Below are 20417 nucleotides of genomic sequence, written 5' to 3'. Positions count from 1 at the left end.
GGAGAAGGGAAGGTAGAGAATCACACTTGTTATTAAAGTCTTCCATTTTGAAGTGGCACTTGTCATGTTGCTTCATATTTCTGGGACTAAAGCAGGTTTCATGGCCATGCATAACTTCGAAAAGGTGGGAAAATGGAACCCTACTATGTGTTTAGGAGGAGAATCAGAAGTATCAATAAACAGCACTAATGATTTCTACAGTTGCCATGTTATAACCTTTTAACAATTATTTTTATATTTACCTTTTCCGTTTCTCTATTATCATACTAGTAATCTAAGACAACATGTGTGATTTGTATCCCTACTTTTCTGATTCTCCCTTTCCAGTCACCTGAGTATATTCCTGGAAGAGAAATTTCCTGAAATAGCATTTTCTCCAGGTTAGTCACTTGCTACAGAAATGATAATGGCTTCCCCAGGTCAAATTCCTCATCCCTGGACAACATACAGTGTATGTTACACTTAGCATGCTCATATCGATTTTTTTCATGCTATTTCATAGTGTAAACTGTATTTCCTACCTATCCATCCATTAAGACACATTCCAGTTTTTAATTTTTACAGGAACCTTTCTTCTAGAACATCTATTAGTCTTTTCCTTTTCTTGCCACCCTTAATATTTATTCTTGTGCCTTATGTTTTAAAAAGTTGTACTATGTACCAGGCCCTGTTCTAGGTACTGGGGAAAGAGCAGTAAACAAAACAGACAATACTTTTTACTCACAGAGCTTATGTTTTAATGGCAGAAAACACACATAAATGAATATTAGAGTTCTATCAGAGGAGCAGAAGTACTAGCAAAAGGTCAAATCACAATTGTCAAGTGGAGGAAGCAAGGAAAACTGGCAAGGATGAACTGGAACCCGCGAGACTGGACTGGAATCTGCGCTGATTTCTCCCTGGTTCCCAGGGTTCAACTTTGATGATGGAGGTGATCTGCAGAAGGAGCTAGTCCTTTGTCACAGACTCAAGAGTTGCTGAAGTTGGAAGAGAAGATCTGGCAGGAGTTGAAGGTTTGGACCTGACTGCTACCCAACACCTACAGGATGTGCTGGCAGAAGAGGTGACAATGTGCAAGATCTGCAACATTGCCTCGTGCCCTGCACTGGCCTTCCTCGTATAAAAGTATAGGACTTCTGCTTCACTTCCACCTACCAAATCTCAGGCAGAATGTCTCTGTGGTCCATGCTATCTTGGAACTCTTCAAGGAAGGAAGTGAAAATGCAGTACTAGTTTAGCTAAGTTGACAAAATAGAAATCAACCACAATAAATAAATTATATGGTACATTAAAGTCAGTAAGTGCTGTGGAGAAAAATAAAGAAGGGGATGAGGAGTGTTTGGGGGGTAGCAATTGTAATTTTAAAAAGATATCACTGAGAAGGTGACATTAGGTCAAAGGCTTGAAGGTGAGGGAGTGAAACATGCTGATATGTGGAAGAATGTTCTATGCAACCAGTGCTTCCGGAGTGGCACCAAACCTGTGTGGTAGACAGCATTTTACAAGGCTCTTAATGATCCCCACCTCACGTCACTCCCTCCGTTATGCAATCCCCTTCCCTGGAGTGGCAAAGGGATGAGATGTCACTTCTGGGGTTAGGTTATAAAAGACTCTGATCTGTGTCTTGCTCCCATTCTTTCTCTTGCCTTTTTGGATTGCTTGCTTTGATGAAGCAAGCTCCTATGCTGGAGAGGCCTGTGTGGCAAAGAACAGAGAGTGGCCTCTGGCCAACGTCCATTAAGGAACTGGGGCTATCAGACCAATAATAGGCCACTGAATCCTGTCAACAGCCAGGTAAGTGAGCTTGGAAGTGAATCTTTAACAAGCCGAGCCTTGAGATGATTACAGCCCCAGCTGTTGATTGCAGTCTGTCAGAGACGCTGAAGCAGAGAATCCAGCTAAGCTATACCTGGATTCCTGACCTACAGAAAGCGTGTGAGATAAGGTTGTTTTAAGTCAGTACATTTTGGGATAATTTGTTATTCAGCAATCAATAACTCATATACTTGATGTAGTCAAGGAACAGAAATGAGACCAGTTTGGCTGGAGTGGGGTAAGCAAATAGGAAGTGAAGTTAGAAAGGTAATAGGCTACCTAGGGCCTTATAAGTCATCGTACGGTTTTTAGGTTTTATTTTGTTTGTTTGAGTAACCTCGGTGACCGCTGGAGAGTTTTGAGTAGAGGAATGACATGATATGGCTTTGGACTTACATGTTCTTTCTCGAAGCTCTACTGAGAAGAGAGACAGAACAGTGGTGGGGAATAGGGTTGGAGCAGGTAAACCAGTTAAGCTGGTGCAATAATACAATGAGAGAACAGTGTCGGCTTAGTGGTACCAGTGGAGTAAATAAACGATTCAACTCTCAATAGATTTTTACAGTAGAACTGATAGTATTTGAGGACAGATTGGATATAGGATATAAGAGAAAGGGAAAAGGGGTATGAGAAAAATGGCTTCAAGCTTTTTTGATTATTTGCTGAGTTGGAGATGACTAAGGAGTAGCAGGTTTGCTGGGAGGAGTACTCAGGAAGATAGTTTTGTATGTGTTAAGTTTGAGACGCCTTTTAGACATCCAAGTAGAATTGTTGAGTGGGGAGTTCAGTATATGCGTATGTTCTGGGGAAAGGTCTGGGCTGCAGAAACAAATATGGGAGCTGTCATGGTGGTGCTTAAAGCCGTGAGATTGGATGCTAATACCAAGGGACAAAGTATAGATAGAAAATAGGATCAAAGACTGAGCCCTTGGGCAGGTCCACAGGAAAAATACCGGGAACCAGCCAAGGGGACTGAGAAGTGAGGTAACGAGAAGTGTGGTATCCTGAAAGACAAGAAGAAAGCTTTTTAAATAAGAGGGAATGATCAACTGTTCATGGTACAAGTAAGATGGGAGTTGAGAAATGACTATTGGATTTGCTGTGTGGAGGTCATTTGGGACCTTGTTAAGAATAATTTCAGACAGAAACAGACTCACAGACACAGAGAACAGACTTATGGTTGCCGAGGGGGAGCGGGGCAGTGGAGGGATGGATTGGGAATTGGGATTAGAAGATGCAAACTGCAAACTATTATAAATAGAATGGATAAACAACAGGGTCCTACTGTATAGCACAGGGAGCTATATTCAATACCCTGTGATAAACCATAATGGAAAAGAATGTGAAAAAGAAAAAAATATATATATGTAACTGATCACTTTGCTGTACACCAGAAACTAACACAGCATTGTAAATCAACTATACTTCAATAAAATAAAGTTAAAAAAAAAGAATAGTTTCAGAGAGAATGGGAGGAGCAGAGCTGGTGACAATGGATTTGGATGACTCATCTGAGGAGTTTTACTATAAAGGGGACGAGAAATGGGGCAGTACCTCAGAGCGATGTAGGATCAAGGGTGGGTTATTTTTTAAGCATGGGAGAATGTAAAGTGTTTTTGTATTGATGGGAAATATCCAGTAGAAATGAAAAAATTGATTATGCAGGAGAGAGTTAGTAAATGTCTTGGTTGATGAGGTGGGATCTTGTGCACAAAGTAGGAGTTAGTCTAAATGGTAGTTCAAGCAATTTTTCATCCACTGAAGCAGGAGTAGCAGGGTGCAGATACTGGTAAGTGAATGATGTGCTGGTGTGAACTTTTGAATGGTCTCTTCTGTTAATTTTTTCCCTTTTTTCAGAGTAATAGAAAGCAAAGTCATCAACTGAGAGTGAGGATGAGGGAGGGAGTGTTGGATATTTGAGGAGAGAGGAGGAGATATAGTTAGGAGAGAGTGTGAATAGACTAGGAAATGTAGTAGGATTCCCGGGCCACTTTAGGGGTCCACTTCAGTTCTTGTAATGAATTTAAATTGATTTAAATTTTAAAAAGTCACGATTGTATATTTTCTCCACACCAAGCTCAGCTGCATAGGTGTAGGTGTAAAGCTGACAGAGAGTTGGAAATAACTAAGGTTGGGGTTTGCCAAGAAAGTAAACAAAGTGACAAAAGGGAGAGGGAACATATGAATGGGAGAGATTATGTTGATTTGCCATGGAATTTAAGCTAGATGAAGAGGGATGATAACACATGAGCAGAGTGAGGGACACTGAAAATGTAAGTAGGACTAATGAGTTTTGAGGTGATGGTGAGTCAGATTTTGGAGCTGGGGTACTATAGTAAATGACTTCATGAAATGTCTATAACACATATTGGGAGATTTAGCAAGCAACCTGCTGAGCCTTTTATGGTTTAGCATGACAAACTGGAGTCGCCAGGTGTTCAGTGATCTTAAATTGGCCTCCATCACCTCAAGAGTGATTGCCTGCCTTTGTTGTAGAAATGTGCTTGTTGGTGAGATGCTGCATTCATGTTTCACTAAATATTTAACATCTCAAAACTTGACTTTCTTTTTTCCCTTCTCAGACGACTTGCGATCCTTGGTCTTTGGTTTAATCTATTTACTAATAAGGCCTTAAAAATTTTTTTTTGGCTTGCATGCCTTTATGCAAGAGATTATTTAATATATAATATAGAAATATAGTACATTAAAATGAAAGATCTTATTACTGTTTTATAGTATTTATAAACTAATATTTGTAAAATATCTAATGCTTTTATACTGGACATATTAACGTAAGTTGAAAATGACCACTTGCTAAAATTCTCTTTACTTGTTTTTCTTTATTTCCCCCTAAAATATACTTTATAGATGTTCCATGATGTCAGACATTTACTCTAGGGCACTAAATATTATTAATTCCTGTATCAGTGAAAAGATAAGCTTATGTGTATGCAAAACTTAATGGATTGAAAATGACAAGCATCCAATTTTTATGAGTCCACGAGGTGGCGCTGTTACCCTATTATTTAAATCTGTTTAACCCTAGATTTTATTTTACATTTAAAAATTTTTATTTATTTTATATTGGAGTATAGTTGATTTACAATGTTGTGTTATTTTCAGGTGTACAGCCAAGTGATTCAGTTATACATATACATGTATTGACATATACACACTACTATATTTAAAATAGATAACCAACAAGGACCCACTGTATATATAGCATTGGGAACTCTACTCAATATTCTTTAGTAACCTAGATGGGAAAAGAATTTGAAACCCTAGGTTTAAAATGAAATACATTCATTTATTATTGTACGTGAGTGTGTAAATGAATATGTGGATAATAACATGAAAATGTCAGGATATATAATGGCTCTACCAACCTACCCTCTGGCTCCGGTTTTATATAATAAATATCTATACTGAATATTGAAAACCTTATATTCTGAAAAGGAACAACTTTCCCCAGATGCATAAGAATATAATTGAAATACCACATACCTTTTTATATGCAAATTTGATGTATGTTTTTAAAATACTAAATTAATCAAGTAGAGATTTGATTCATTTCCTACTGTCTGAAGTATTTAAGTTGATACATTTTGTATTTGGAGTGTATCGAAGTGGAGTGTATCAAAGTAGACAGTGATTCTGTTGGAGAAGAGAAATATTTTTGCCCAATCTACCAGAGGGTAAGGATGTAACCGTATTCATCTTACCTATAGCAGTACTTGGTCCATGAATGTGAATGTTTGTTGAATGAGGAAACTTGGATGGTAAAGGTGAAAAAAAAAATTGTGGGAAATTATACGCAATCTTCAAAAGGAAAAATAAATTGCCAGTTAGTATATTTAAAGCAAAAATGTTTTTTGATTTGGGACATATCTTACCTCTGTCTTTGCCAAAAGTTTTAAATTGAGGGTTTTTTTTTTTTTTTCCCTTCTGTGGGAATATATTTCAAATGTTATAATGGAAATCATTTTACAGAGAACATTTTATGACAAACTTTGGAACTGATCCCTATTAGTCAATGTTTATAATTGAAATAGATCTTCACTGTCTTAGTTCTCAGTAGTAGAGGTCCACATTCTTCATGAGACTGTAAGGACTATATTGATTAATTTCTATTTGATCCTCAAAGAACTGACGGGACTCATACAATGCTCCCTGAAAAATTTTAGTTTGAGCTGAATCTAGAAAAATCTTAACACTCTTTTTTTTAAAAAATGAAAAGACTTCAGATGGCATTTGGGAATACTACAATTTTCTATATAAGATGTTTTAGTAGTTATTTAATAATTCTATCCAAGTAAATTTATAGAAAATCAAGTAGAATTAGAACCAGAGAAATGACTTTTATATTTCTTTAATATAAAACCCTTTTTACTTGTATGATAATTTATACAAATGGGTACTATGTCTTAGAAATCAGAAGAGTCCTGAAAGAAATCCCTGGAATTCAGTACATTTGATAAAAGCAATAAGAATTTTGGAATACTCATCGTTCTTTAGGGCACCGAACGGTAATGACTGAGAAGGTGTAAGGAAGGAAATACAAAATGAACAGACACTAAAGGGGTTCTGAAAAGAACAATTATTTGTTATTATTACCTCCTTGAGGTAATTATAATAATAATGATAATAATGGTAACAGCTAATGTTTGTTAAGTCTATATGTGTTCATTAAGTCATTTCTTTGTCTCAACAATTGTATGAGAATGTACTATTATCTCCATTTAACAGATGAATAAATTGAGGCACAGAGAAATAATATGATTAACCTAAGTTTAGCTCTGGGATTTGAGTGGAATCTGGCTCAGGTCCCCATTCTTAACTGGCGTGTGTTGTAAAGAATGAAGAATGATGTTAGGTATAAGGTAAATTTAAATCTGAGTTCAAATCTCACATTTTTTGACTTTGCTTCTTGTGTGACTTTGGGAAAGTTATCTGACCTTTCCATACCCATTTCTTCATCTGTAAAGGAAGCTAGAAGATTAGTATTGTTGTTCGGGTAATTTATATGAATAGTCTGGTAAATAGGAAGCACTACTTAAAGGCTAGAGGTATTTTTGGTCTTACATTTAAAATTTATTTTGCTAATTTTAATTCTTTATTAGGAATTCATTATTATTTATAGTCTGAACTTGTTTCTTGTTATTTAGAAGAGAGACATAGCATTGTAAGTCTTTGCATGATGGGGGAAATATATATCTTTGTTTATCAAATTTATTTATTTATTTTAAAATATTTTCATTATTTATTTATTTGGTTGCACTGGGTCTTAGTTGTGGCAGGCAGGCTCCTTAGTTGTGGCATGCGAACGCTTAGTTGCAGGATGCATGTGGGATCTAGTTCCTTGACCAGGGATTGAACCCAGGCCCCCTGCATTGAGAGCGCGGAGACTTATCCACTGCACCACCACGGAAGTCCCTATCGAATTTATTGATTTGTAAAAAGTTATACTTTTTTCTAACACTTAAATGTAAGAAAATATGCCATGTTAAAACTATCATCCTTTGCCTTTTTTTTCTTCCCCAGTTATTTATTCCTAATAATTAATTAATTCAACAAGTATTTGTTGAGCACCTATTATGTGTCAGAGATTAGACACGTAAATGTGGGGATACATTGATGAAAGAAAACAAATACACTTGGCTTCGTGAAGCTTATTTGAGTAGTAGAAGACAACAGATGTAGTAAAATCAGTAAATTATATAGTTAGTTTTAAGATAATAGGTGCTATGGCAAAGCAAAAATTAGATCAGGGTGATGGGAATCAGGAGGTCTGGGAAGGGTGAACTTTCTATAAGGTTGTTGATGTTGGCCTTTTAAAAAAGATGCTATTTGAGCAGGGGCCCAGATAAATTGCAGGAGTCAGCCATGTGGACATCTGAGGGAACATTAGCACAGAGGCTCTAAGATAACAAGGAAGTCAGTGCAGCTGTCACAGAATGCGAGTGGGGGGACAGGGGAACTGAGGTCTCAAAGGCAATGAATGTCAGGTCACATAGGACTGCGAACTCTGACTGAAAAGGAGAGCTACTGCAGGACTTTTAACAGACGAGTGTTCTGACTTAATGTGCAAAAGGGTTATTTTGGGTTTTGAGCTGACAGAAGATTATAGAGGACAGGGCGGGGGAAGCAGGGAAGGTATGGCAGATAAAGATGATGCTATCTCAGAACAGGGTGGCAGCCTTGGAATTGGCAGGAAGTGGTTGGTTTTAGATAGAACTGAAGATAGAGCCAACGGGATTCATGACAGATTGAATGTGGGGTGTGCTAATCAAGAAAACAAATATCTTAACATATCTACAGGTTCAGCCCACACTCAAGGCAATATCATACAAGGGCATACCTCTTAGGGTGTGTCCACCATAGGATGGAACAGATTATTTTGTGGGAGGATGAAAATCTGCAGATGTGCTCTATCTGCAGACTCATGCCTAGTAAATCACCGTGCCTACCCACGGCTCTTCTTTTTTTTTTTTTTAACATCTTTATTGGAGTATAATTGCTTTACAATGTTGTGTTAGTTTCTGCTGTATAATAAAGTGAATCAGCTATATGTATATACGTATATCTCCATATCTCCTCCCTCTTGCATCTCCCTCCCACCTGCCCTATCCCACCCCTCTAGGTGGTCACAAAGCACCGAGCTGATCTCCCTGTGCTATGCGGCTGCTTCCCACTAGCTATCTATTTTACATTTGGTAGTGTATAAATGTCAATGCCACTCTCTCACTTCGTCCCAGCTTATCCTTCCCCCTCCCTGTGTCCTCAAGTCCATTCTCTACGTCTGTGTCTTTATTTCCGTTCTGCCCCTAGGTTCATTAGAACCATTATTTTCTTAGATTCCATATATATGTATTAGTGTATGGTATTTGTTTTTCTCTTTCTGGCTTACTTCACTCTGTATGACAGACTCTAGATCCATCCACCTCACTACAAATAACTCAATTTTCTTTCTTTTTATGGCTGAGTAATATTCCATTGTGTATATGTACCACATCTTCCTTATGCACTCATCTGTTGATGGACACCTAAGTTGCTTCCATGTCCTGGCTATTGTAAATAGAGCTGCAATGAACATTTTGGTACATGACTCATTTTGACTTATGGTTTTCTCAGGGTATATGCCCAGTAGTGGGATTGCTGAGTAATACGTTAGTTCTTTTTTTTTTTTTAATATTTTTTAAGATCTTTATTGGAGTATAATTGCTTTACAATGGTGTGTTAGTTTCTGCTTTATAACAAAGTAAATCAGCTATACATATACATATATCCCCATATGTCTTCCCTCTTACGTCTCCCTCCCTCCCACCCTCCCTATCCCACCCCTCTAGGTGTACACAAAGTACCGAGCTAATCTCCCTGTGCTATGCAGCTGCTTCCCACTAGCTAGCTATTTTACATTTGGTATTGTATATATGTCCATGCCACTCTCTCACTTGTCCCAGCTTACCCTTCCCCCTACCTGTGTCCTCAAGTCCATTCTCTACTAGGTCTGCGTCTTTATTCCCGTCTTGCCCCTAGGTTCTTCATGACCTTTTTTTTTTTTTTAGATTCTATATATATGTGTTAGCATACGGTATTTGTTTTTCTCTTTCTGACTTACTTCACTCTGTATGACAAACTCTAGGTCCATCCACCTCACTACAAATAACTCAATTTCGTTTCTTTTTATGGCTAAATAATATTCCATTGTACATATGTGCCACATCTTCTTTATCCATTCATCTGTGGATGGACACTTAGGTTGCTTCCAAGTCCTGGCTATTGTAAATAGAGCTGCAGTGAACATTGTGGTACATGACTCTTTTTGAATTATGGTTTTCTCAGGGTATATGCCCAGTAGTGGGACTGCTGGGTCATATGGTAGTTCTATTTTTAGTTTTTTAAGGAACCTCCATACTGTTCTCCATAGTGGCTGTATCAATTCATATGGTAGTTCTATTTTTAGTTTTTTAAGGAACCTCCATATTGTTCTCCATAGTGGCTGTTACATTCCCACCAACAGTTCAAGAGGGTTCCCTTTTCTCAACACCCTCTCCAGCATTTATTGTTTGTAGATTTTTGGATGATGGCCATTCTGACCCGTGTGAGGTGATACCTCATTGTGGTTTTGATTTGCATTTCTTTAATGATTTGTGATGTTGAGCATCCTTTCATGTGTTTGTGGGCAATCTGTATACCATCTTTGGAGAAATGTCTATTTAGGTCTTCCACCCATTTTGGGATTGGGTTGTTGGTTTTTTGATATTGAGCAGCATGAGCTGCTTGTATATTTTGGAGATTAATCCTTTGTCAGTTGCTTCGTTTGCAAATATTTTCTCCCATTCTGAGGGTTGTCTTTTCATCTTGTTTATGGTTTCCTTTGCTGTGCAAAAACTCTTAAGTTTCATTAGGTCCCATTTGTTTATTTTTGTTTTTATTTCCATTTCTAGAGGAAGTGGGTCAAAAAGAATCTTGCTGTGATTTATGTCATAAAGTGTTCTGCCTATGTTTTCCTCTAAGAGTTTTATAGTGTCTGGCCTTACATTAGGTCTTTGTCGTTTGTAGATTTTCTGATGATGCCCATTCTAACTGGTGTGAGGTGATACCTCATTGTAGTTTTGATTTGCATTTCTCTAATAATTAGTGATGTTGAGCAGCTTTTCATGTGCTTCTTGGCCATCTGTATGTCTTCTTTGGAGAAATGTCTATTTAGGTCTTCAGCCCATTTTTGGATTGGGTTGTTTGTTTCTTTAATATTGAGCTGCATTAGCTATTTATATATTTTGGAGATTAATCCTTTGTCCGTTGATTTGTTTGCAAATATTTTCTCCCATTCTGAGGGTTGTCTTTTGTCTTGTTTACGGTTTCCTTTGTTGTGCAAAAGCTTTGAAGTTTCATTAGGTCCCATTTGTTTATTTTTGTTTTTATTTCCATTACTGTAGGAGGTGGATCAAAAAAGATCTTGCTGTGATTTATGTCAAAGAGTGTTCTGCCTATGTTTTCCTCTAAGAGTTTTATAGTGTCCAGTCTTACATTTAAGTCTCGAATCCATTTTGAGTTTATTTTTCTGTATGGTGTTAGGGAGTGTTCTAATTTCATTCTTTTACATGTAGCTGTCCAGTTTTCCCAGCACCACTTATTGAAGAGGCTGTCTTTTCTCCACTGTATATTCTTGCCTCCATTGGCAAAGATAAGGTGACCATAGGTGCATGGGTTTACCTCTGGGATTTCTATCCTGTTCCATTGATCTATATTTCTGTTTTTGTGCCAGTACCATACTGTCTTGATTACTGTAGCTTTGTAGTATAGTCTGAAGTCAGGGAGCCTGACTCCTCCAGCTCCGTTTTTCTTTCTCAAGATTGCTTTGGCTATTTGGGGTCTTTTGTGTTTCCATACAAATTGTGTAATTTTTTGTTCCAATTCTGTGAAAAATGCCATTGGTAGTTTGATAGGGATTGCATTGAATCTGTAGATTGCTTTGGGTAGTATAGTCATTTTCACAGTGTTGATACTTCCAATCCAAGAACATGGTGTATCTTTCCATCTGTTTGTATCGACTTTAATTTCTTTCATCAGTGTCTTATAGTTTTCTGCATACAGGTCTTTTGTCTCCTTAGGTAGGTTTATTCCTAGATATTTTATTTTTTTTGTTGCAATGGTAAATGGGAGTGTTTCCTTAATTCCTCTTTCAGATTTTTCATCGTTAGTGTATAGGAATGCAAGAAATTTCTGTGCATTAATTTTGTATCCTGCTGCTTTACCAATTCATTGATTAGCTCTAGTAGTTTTCTGGTAGCATCTTTAGGATTCTCTATGTATAGTATCATGTCATCTGCAAACAGTGACAGCTTTACTTCTTCTTTTCCGATTTGGATTCCTTTTATTTCTTTTTCTTCTCTGACTGCTGTGGCTAAAACTTCCAAAACTGTGTAGAATAATAGTGGTGAGAGTGGGCAACCTTGTCTTGTTCCTGATTTAGAGGAAATGGTTTCAGTTTTTCACCATTGAGAACGATGTTGGCTGTGAGTTTGTCATATATGGCCTTTATTATGTTGAGGTAGGTTCTCTCTATGCCCACTTTCTGGGGAGTTTTTATCATAAATGGGTGTTGAATTTTGTTGAAAGCTTTTTCTGCATCTATTGAGATGATCATATGGTTTTTATACTTCAATTTGTTAATATGGTGTATCACATTGATTGATTTGCATACATTGAAGAATCCCTGCATTCCTGGGATAAACCCCACTTGATCATGGTGTATGATCCTTTTAATGTGCTGTTGGATTCTGTTTGCTAGTATTTTGTTGAGGATTTTTGCATCTATTGCCTCTGGTTTTCCTTATTGTGACATCTTTGTCTGGTTTTGTTATCAGGGTGGTGGTGGCCTCGTAGAATGAGTTTGTGAGTGTTCCTCCCTCTGCTATATTTTGGAAGAGTTTGAGAAGAATAGGTGTTAGCTCTTTTCTAAATGTTTGATAGAATTCACCTGTGAAGCCATCTGGTCCTGGGCTTTTGTTTGTTGGAAGATTTTTAATCACAGCTTCAATTTCAGTGCATGTGATTGGTCTGTTCATATTTTCTGTTTCTTCCTGGTTCAGTCTTGGAAGGTTGTGCTTTTCTAAGAATTTGTCCATTCCTTTCAGGTTGTCCATTTTATTGGTATATAGTTGCTTGTAGTAATCTCGCATGATCTTTTGTATTTCTGCAGTGTCAGTTGTTACTTCTCCTTTTACATTTATAATTCTGTTGATTTGAGTCTTCTCCCCCCCCCTTTTTTTTTAAAGGATACTCTGCTCACAGTGGTTTGTCTTCTTTTTTTTTTTTCTTCATTTATTTATTTATTTATGGCTGTGTTGGGTCTTCATTTCTGTGCGAGGGCTTTCTCTAGTTGCGGCAAGTGGGGACCACTCTTCATCGCGGTGCACGGGCCTCTCACTATCGCAGCCTCTCTTGTTGTGGAGCACAGGCTCCAGACGCGCAGGCTTAGCAATTGTGGCTCATGGGACTAGTTGCTCCGCAGCATGTGGGATCTTCCCAGACCAGGGCTCGAACCCATGTCCCCCGCATTGGCAGGCAGATTCTCAACCACTGCACCACCAGGGAAGCCCCTTCTCCCTTTTTTTCTTGATGAATCTGGCTAATGGTGTATCAATTTTGTTTATCTTCTCAGAGAACCAGCTTTTAGTTTTATTGATCTTTGCTATTATTTCCTTCACTTCTTTTTTATTTATTTCTGATCTGATCTTTATGATTTCTTTCCTTCTGCTAACTTCAGGGTTTTTTCTGTGCTTCTTTCTCTAATTGCTTTAGGTGTAAGGTTAGGTTGTTGATTTGAGATTTTCCTTGTTTCTTTTTTTTTTTAAATAAATTTATTTATTTATTTATTTATTGTTGGCTGCGTTGGGTCTTCATTGCTGCGCATGGACCCTCTCCAGCCACGGTGAGCAGGGGCCACTCCTCATTGCGGTGCACAGGCCTCTCATTGCTGTGGCCTCTCTTGTTGCGGAGCACGGGCTCTAGGCGTGCATGCTTCAGTAGTTGTGAAACGTTGGCTCAGTAGTTGTGGCTCACAGGCTCTAGAGCGCAGGCTCAGTAGCTGTGGTGCACGGGCTCAGTAGTTGTGGCTCGCGGGCTCCAGAGCGCAGGCTCAGTAGCTGCGGCGCACGGGCCCAGATGCTCCGCAGCATGTGGGATCCTCCCGGACAGGGCTCGAACCCGTGTCCCCTGCCCTGGCAGACAGATTCCCAACCACCACGCCACCAGGGAAGCCCTTTCCTTGTTTCTTGAGGTAGGATTGTATTGCTCTAAACTTCCCTCTTAGAACTGCTTTTGCTGCATCCCATAGGTTTTGGTTCATTGTGTTTTCATTGTCATTTGTTTCTAGGTATTTTTTCATTTCCTCTTTGATTTCTCCAGTGATCTCTTGGTAATTTAGTAGCGTATTGTTTAGCTTCTATGTGTTTGTATTTTTTACGTTTTTTTTCCCTGTAATTGATATCTAGTCTCATAGCGCTGTGGTTGGAAAAGATACTTGATGGGATTTCAGTTTTCTTCAATTTACTGAGGCTTGATCTGTGACCCAAGATATGATGTATCCTGGAGAATGTTCCATGAGCACTTGAGAAGAAAGTGTATTCTGTTGTTTTTGGATGGAATGTCCTATAAATATCAATTAAGTCCATGTTGTCTAATGTGTCATTTAAAGCTTGTGTTTCCTTATTTATTTTCATTTTGGATGATCTGTCCATTGGGGAAAGTGGGGTGTCAAAGTCCCCCTATTATTGTGTTACTGTCAATTTCCCCTTTTATGGCTGTTAGTATTTGCCTTATGTAGTGAGGTGCTCCAATGTTGGGTGCATAAATATTTACAATTGTTATATCTTCTTCTGGATTGATCCCTTGATCATTATGTAGTGTCCTCTTTGTTTCTTGTAATAGTCTTTATTTTAAAGTCTATTTTGTCTGATATGAGAATTGCTATTTCAGCTTTCTTTTGATTTCCATTTGCATGGAATATCTTTTTCCATCCCCTCACTTTCAGTCTGTATGTGTCCCTAGGTCTGAAGTGGCTCTCTTGTAGACAGCATATATACGGGTCTTGTTTTTGTATCCATTCAGCCAGTCTATGTCTTTTGGTTGGAGCATTTAATCCATTTACATTTAAGGTAATTATCGATATGTATGTGCCTATTACCATTTTCTTAATTGTTTTGGGTTTGTTTTTGTAGGGCTTTTCCTTCTCTTGTGTTTCCTGCCTAGAGAAGTTCCTTTAGCATTTGTTGTAAAGCTGGTTTGGTGGTGCTGAATTCTCTTAGCTTTTGCTTGTCTGTAAAGGTTTTAATTTCTCTGTCGAATCTGAATGAGATCCTTGCTGGGTAGAGTAATCTTGGTTGTAGGTTTTTCCCTTTCATCACTTTAAATATGTCCTGCTGCTCCCTTCTGGCTTGCAGAGTTTCTGCTGAAAGATCAGCTGTTAACCTTATGGGGATTCCCTTGTATGTTATTTGTTGCTTTTCCCTTGTTTCTTTTAGTATTTTTTCTTTGTATTTAATTTTTAATAGTTTGATTAATATGTGTCTTGGCCTGTTTCTCCTTGGATTTATCCTGTATGGGATTCTATGCACTTCCTGGGCTTGATTGACTATTTCCTTTCCCATATTAGGGAAGTTTTCAACTATAATCTCTTCAAATATTTTCTCAGGCCCTTTGTTTTTCTCTTCTTCTTCTGGGACCCCTATAATTTGAATGTTGGTGCATTTGATGTTGTCCCAGAGGTCTCTGAGACTGTCCTTAATTCTTTTCATTCTTTTTTCTTTATTCGGCTCTGCAGCAGTTATTTCCACTGTTATATCTTCCAGGTCACTTATCCATTCTTCTGCCTCAGTTATTCTGCTATTGATTCCTGCTAGAGAATTTTTAATTTCATTTATTGCGTTGTTCATCATTGTTTGTTTACTCTAGTTCTTGGGTTCTTGTTAAACGTTTCTTGTATCTTCTCCATTCTATTCCTGAGATTTTGGATCGTCTTTACTGTCATTACTCTGAATTCTTTTTCAGGTAGACTGCCTATTTCCTCTTCATTTGTTTTGTCTGGTGGGTTTTTACCTTGCTCCTTTATCTGCTGTGTATTTCTCTGTCTTCTCATTTTGCTTAGCTTACTGTGTTTGGGGTCTCCTTTTCCCAGGCTGCAGGTTCATAGTTCCCGTTGTTTTTGGTTTCTGCCCCTAGTGGGTAAAGCTTGGTTGATTGGCTTGTGTAGGCTTCCTGGTGGAGGGGACTGGTGCCTGTGTTCTGGCACGTGGGACTTGATCTTGTCTTTCTGGTGGGCAGGGCCGCGTCTGGTGGTGTGTTTTGGAGTTTCTCTGAACTTATGATTTTAGGCAGCCTCTCTGCTAATGGGTGGTGTTGTGTTCCTGTCTTGCTAGTTGTTTGGCATGGGGCATCCAGCACTGTAGCTTGCTGGCTGTTTGGTGGAGCTCGGTCTTAGTGTTCAGACAGAGATCTCTAGGAGAGCTCTTGCTGATTGATATTATGTGGGGTCGGGAGGTTTCTGGTGGTCCAGTGTCCTGAACTCGGCTCTCCCACCTTGGAGGCTCAGGCCTGACACCCGGCCAGAGCACCAAGACCCTATCAGCCACACGGCTTCTGCTGGCTTCTCTCAGGTGTCCCAGCATCTCTTACTGCAACAGCTTTGGGGCAAGTAGTGTCCAGCCAGTAAAGTTGCATCCCATTCTCATCCCAGCTGTTGGGTAGGAAGAAATTGCCCTCTCCCCTTCTAAGTTCTTCTGGCTGGTCTAAGAATTAAATTGAGAAGAGACAGATTAACAGGAGAAAATCAAACAAAATTTTAACAACATGTCTACATGGGAGAGACTCTGAAAAACTAACTCCCCACTCCTGGCTCTTCTTAACTGAGGTGGTTTATCAATACTCTTGACCCTGGCTGTTTGCTGTTTTTCCATGTATCTCCATTGTTGCTAATTGAACCTGGGATACAATGCTTATATAGTGGGTATAAATTCTATAATCCAAAACCTGTGCAGAAATGTAGCTTTTTTAGTTTTCAGTAACGGTCTCAATTTAAGATATGGTTCATCACTTTAGGAATTTTTAATTCTATTTTTAAAAAACCCAGTCAATTTCAGAATTCTTCTCTCCTTTCTTCCCAAGGTGGTCTTGGACATGAGGTAAGAGGGTGACACCTTGGTCTCAGCCATCATCTGTCTTCTGCTGGCACTGGTTGAATCTCATCAAGTTCAGTCTTTGGTAAGTGGCCTCTGGCTTCCATGGTCTGGGCTCTTCCCATGCCCTGCAGTTATCAGGTGCCCTCCTGGTCCTAGCTGCCCAGTCCCTTTGGATCTAAATAGGCCTATACTTAGTGGGTTTTGCAGCTTCCATGGAGAGTGGGAATTTTTGTATGTTCTCCTGTGCCCCTGTGGAACGTGTACAATCTTAGATCATATGCCTGGAACACCTGGTCCTGTTGTTACTGTTTTGCTCCCATACCATTGGTGGGCAGAGCACACAGAGGAGGTTGCTGCTTGGCTGACTTTTAGATGGAAAGTAGGACACAGCTTTCTCCACTCTTGGATCCTCATTCTTAAGGAAGATCTCTCATCCTGTCATTTTTACGACTCACTTGGGCAGCAAGGAGGAAGAGCAGGGAGAGAAGAAACTCATACCCATGTTTACCTCCCTTCTCCCTTTCCAGTATTCCTTCATCTCCAGCCAGGCAACTTCCAGTCTGGGAGTGGAATGGGAAGGTGATAGGAGGTGTAGTCTGGTTTCCCACCTATTTTCTTTCTCGTCTATCATTTATGGTGTAAGTTTTGGTTTTTGGTACTTAAATTACTTTCAACTCCTATGCCAGTGGTTTTCACACTTTTTGGTCTCTGGATCCCTTCTATCTTTTAAAAAATTATTGAGGACCCCCATGGCTTTTCTTTGTAAGGGTTATATCAATATTTACTGTACTAGATTCATTTTGCTGCGCAGTAGAAGCTAATACAACATTGTAAAGCAACTCTACTCCAATAAAAATAAATTAATAAAAAATTTACTGTACTAGAAATTCAAATCGAGGAACTAAAAAATACTAATTAATTTAAAAGCAACAAGAGCAAATCCATAATAAGATCATAGTTTTAATTAAAAAAAAAACTATTTTCCAAAAAAAAAATTAGTGAAAGAGTGGCATTGTGTTACATTTTTGCAAATCTCTTTAATGCTTGGCTTAATGGAAGACAGCTGGATTCTGATATCTATTTTTGCATTTAATCTGTTTTCATATGTTGCTTTTGTTGACGTGTGTGAAGAAAATCTAAGCTCACCCAAATATGTATCTGGGAAAGGGAAGTGTATATTTATAGCCTTTCAGGTAATTGTGGATATTTTTCTTTGATACTATGAGAAAACTTGACAAGTGGTATTTTTTAAAGGTCATTTGTAATGTGGAATCTGAAACCAAATCAATGAGCTTTTCATACCCTGCTACATTAAAAACTATTAGTTTATCTTGCCGTAAGAATGGGTCTTTTACCATTATAATGGTTGCACTATGTATAATGATTTTGTAACCTCATGCATGGATCATTTGGAAAATACTGGTTTACTGAGTTGTGCAGATATTCCAAACATTTGTACATTTCAATATATAATATTAAAAAATTATATTTGTTAATATCACCATCAGTCTCATCAAAGAAAGCATTTAAATAATAGCCTGTTGTTAAGCTCCTAGTAGTAGACACAAGTTCTACACAATTCTAATTTTCACTTGAAAGCTCAAATCTTATTGGCAGTAAATACTGTCAATTGTTTTTCTTGAAGTGACAGGCTCACTTTGTTCTTTTTCAAACAAATGTCTGCCAATTACTCAAGTCTGAATAACCATAGTTCCCTGTCAGTCATTCTTTTAAGTCAAAATGATGTTCTGTGAATGAAGTAGCTAGTTCTTTTCAGATTAAATAAATTGAATAAAAAAAGTAGCTAGTTCAATTTGCAACTCAAACGATTGCTCAGGTGCTTTTTCTTGAGATAGCTATCTACTTCAGTAAGAAGGGGAGGTGCTCTAGGCATGCTTCACATTTTGAAACAGAGAATATTAAAAAGACAGGTACTGAAGGCATGAAATTGAATAGTATTAATAATTGTTACTGCTTTGTCAAGGTTATTCTTAAGTGAAGCTGACTTTGTAAATGATCATGTGATGGTGGAGAATATAATGACTATGAGTACAGGTTGATGTTACTGCCTGATTTATGTTAAAGCACCAGCACTTTTACCCATTATTACTCTTGCAGAATCAGTGAAAATATCAACACAGTGACAAAGGAATATGATAAATTGGTATATTATGAAAATAGTTTTGACCTTGGAGATTCCCTGAAGAGGACTTGGGTCTGCCAAGAGTCCACATGCTATACTTTTAGAGCCATTGCTCTACAGCACTAATTAAGGCTCTGCATCACCACCGAGGTCTTACTTACTAGTTAATCTCCAGGGTAACATCCAACATCTGATGCCAAGATGCCAAAGTCTGATGCTAGTCTGCTGCTTAGCTCTCTTGCCTCTGTGATCTTCCCACCAGATTGGATACTGTTGGGCCTAAATATTTAGACTTTTTTTGTTTTTTAATGATAGATTGTTGCTGTTGTCGTCATAAAAGTAGTGCATGCACTTGGAAATAAAAATTCAAATATTTCTCCCTGGTCCTGCACCCTAGCCCCATTTGTCAAAGGTAATTAACTCCCTTTTACCATTTCTATCCAAGTTGCGTTGATTAACTCCATAATTCCAACTATCATTTACCTTAATTTCTTGGTTTGTGAACTTTAAGCAGTGTCTGTTGGTTCCCACATGAAGGATGAGACGTTTGGCTCATTTAGACCCTTGTTCCTCATTTACACTCTTGCTCATCTTCCTAATTTTTTAGTGCATATTTTTATTTCTGTTTCTAGTTCTTTTGGTTATGTTTGTAGCTTTAAATAATGTATTTAAACATAGATTTCTGCTGAACTTATCACAGGTCAAAAGCAGACCAGGGTGTTCTCCAAAGAGAAGTGAGGGAGAAGGGGTTGAACTACTCAGGCCACCTTTCTGCTTCCAGCTTTACCACCAAGATGATTCACAGGTCCTGCCCTGTGGCAGAATGTGTGAGAGACAGGGAGAGTCACATGTTACAATAACTGATGATAAAATAAAGCAAGGGGAAGAGCTGGGATGATCACATTTGACTTCTTCCATTGATGGATGAGGAAATGGAGGCCCCCAAAGGAAAATGACTTACCCAGTGTCATTTGGGTTAAGAACAGAGATTGGACCAATATCTATATTGGTCTAATCTATCCTGTTTACTATTCCAGTTGTACTTAGGACATCCTTGTAATTAGCTGGACATAGAAACAATATGGTTTTATCAAGTTGATCATAGGTGGGAATGAGAATTTGTCAGTATTACATTTTTAAAAAAAATAAATTTATTTATTATTTTTGGCTGCGTTGGGTCTTTGTTGCTGTGTGTGGGCTTCTCATTGCGGTGGCTTCTCTTGTTGCGGAGCACGGGCTCTAGGTGTGCGGGCTTCAGTAGTTGTGGCACACGGGCTCAGTAGTTGTGGCTCATGGGCTCCAGAGTGCAGGCTCAGTAGTTGTGGCACACAGGCTTAGTCTCTCCGTGGCGTGTGGGATCTTCCCAGACCAGGGATTGAACCCGTGTCCCCTGCATTGGCAGGTGGATTCTTAACCACTGTGCCACCAGGGAAGTCCCAGTACTACATTTTTATAGCTTTTTATTGTTTTTAAAATTAGAATCTTTAACTTCTTATAAGTTTGTCAATTCATTCATCTGTATGTGAAGCAAACCCTATTTTTTGATGGCATATGTTTTGTGGGCTTTTAAAAGCTTTGTTTGCTTTGAAAGATGTAAATTAAGTTCTGAAAAGATACAGCACAGCCCTAAGAGTATATAGCATTTTGAGCTTGCATTTCTGTTTAAAGTGGTTGAAACTGAAAAAATTCAGATTCAGAATAGTATTTACCAAATAGAGAAAAGAAGACCAATCTTCTCTGGTCCAACTGTATAAATTATGCATAATATTTAAGAGCAA

The 20417-nt window shown here is 38.3% G+C and overlaps 1 protein-coding gene across 5 annotated transcripts in view; it reads left to right on the top strand.

The window, feature by feature from the left end:
• LOC309627590 (uncharacterized protein) overlaps positions 1 to 20417 on the top strand; it is a 564483-nt gene that overhangs the window by 6763 nt on the left and 537303 nt on the right. For all 5 annotated transcript variants that reach the window (XR_014243827.1, XR_014243828.1, XR_014243829.1 and 2 more), the window contains exon 2: positions 16483 to 16578. The gene's annotated coding sequence lies outside the window, so the exon portion shown is untranslated. The remainder of the gene's footprint in view (positions 1 to 16482; positions 16579 to 20417) is intronic.

The sequence above is a fragment of the Balaenoptera borealis genome (assembly GCF_965194805.1).
Source record: "Balaenoptera borealis genome assembly, chromosome: 4".
Classification (NCBI taxonomy): domain Eukaryota; kingdom Metazoa; phylum Chordata; class Mammalia; order Artiodactyla; family Balaenopteridae; genus Balaenoptera; species Balaenoptera borealis.
This window is presented reverse-complemented; position numbering and strand designations above follow the sequence as displayed.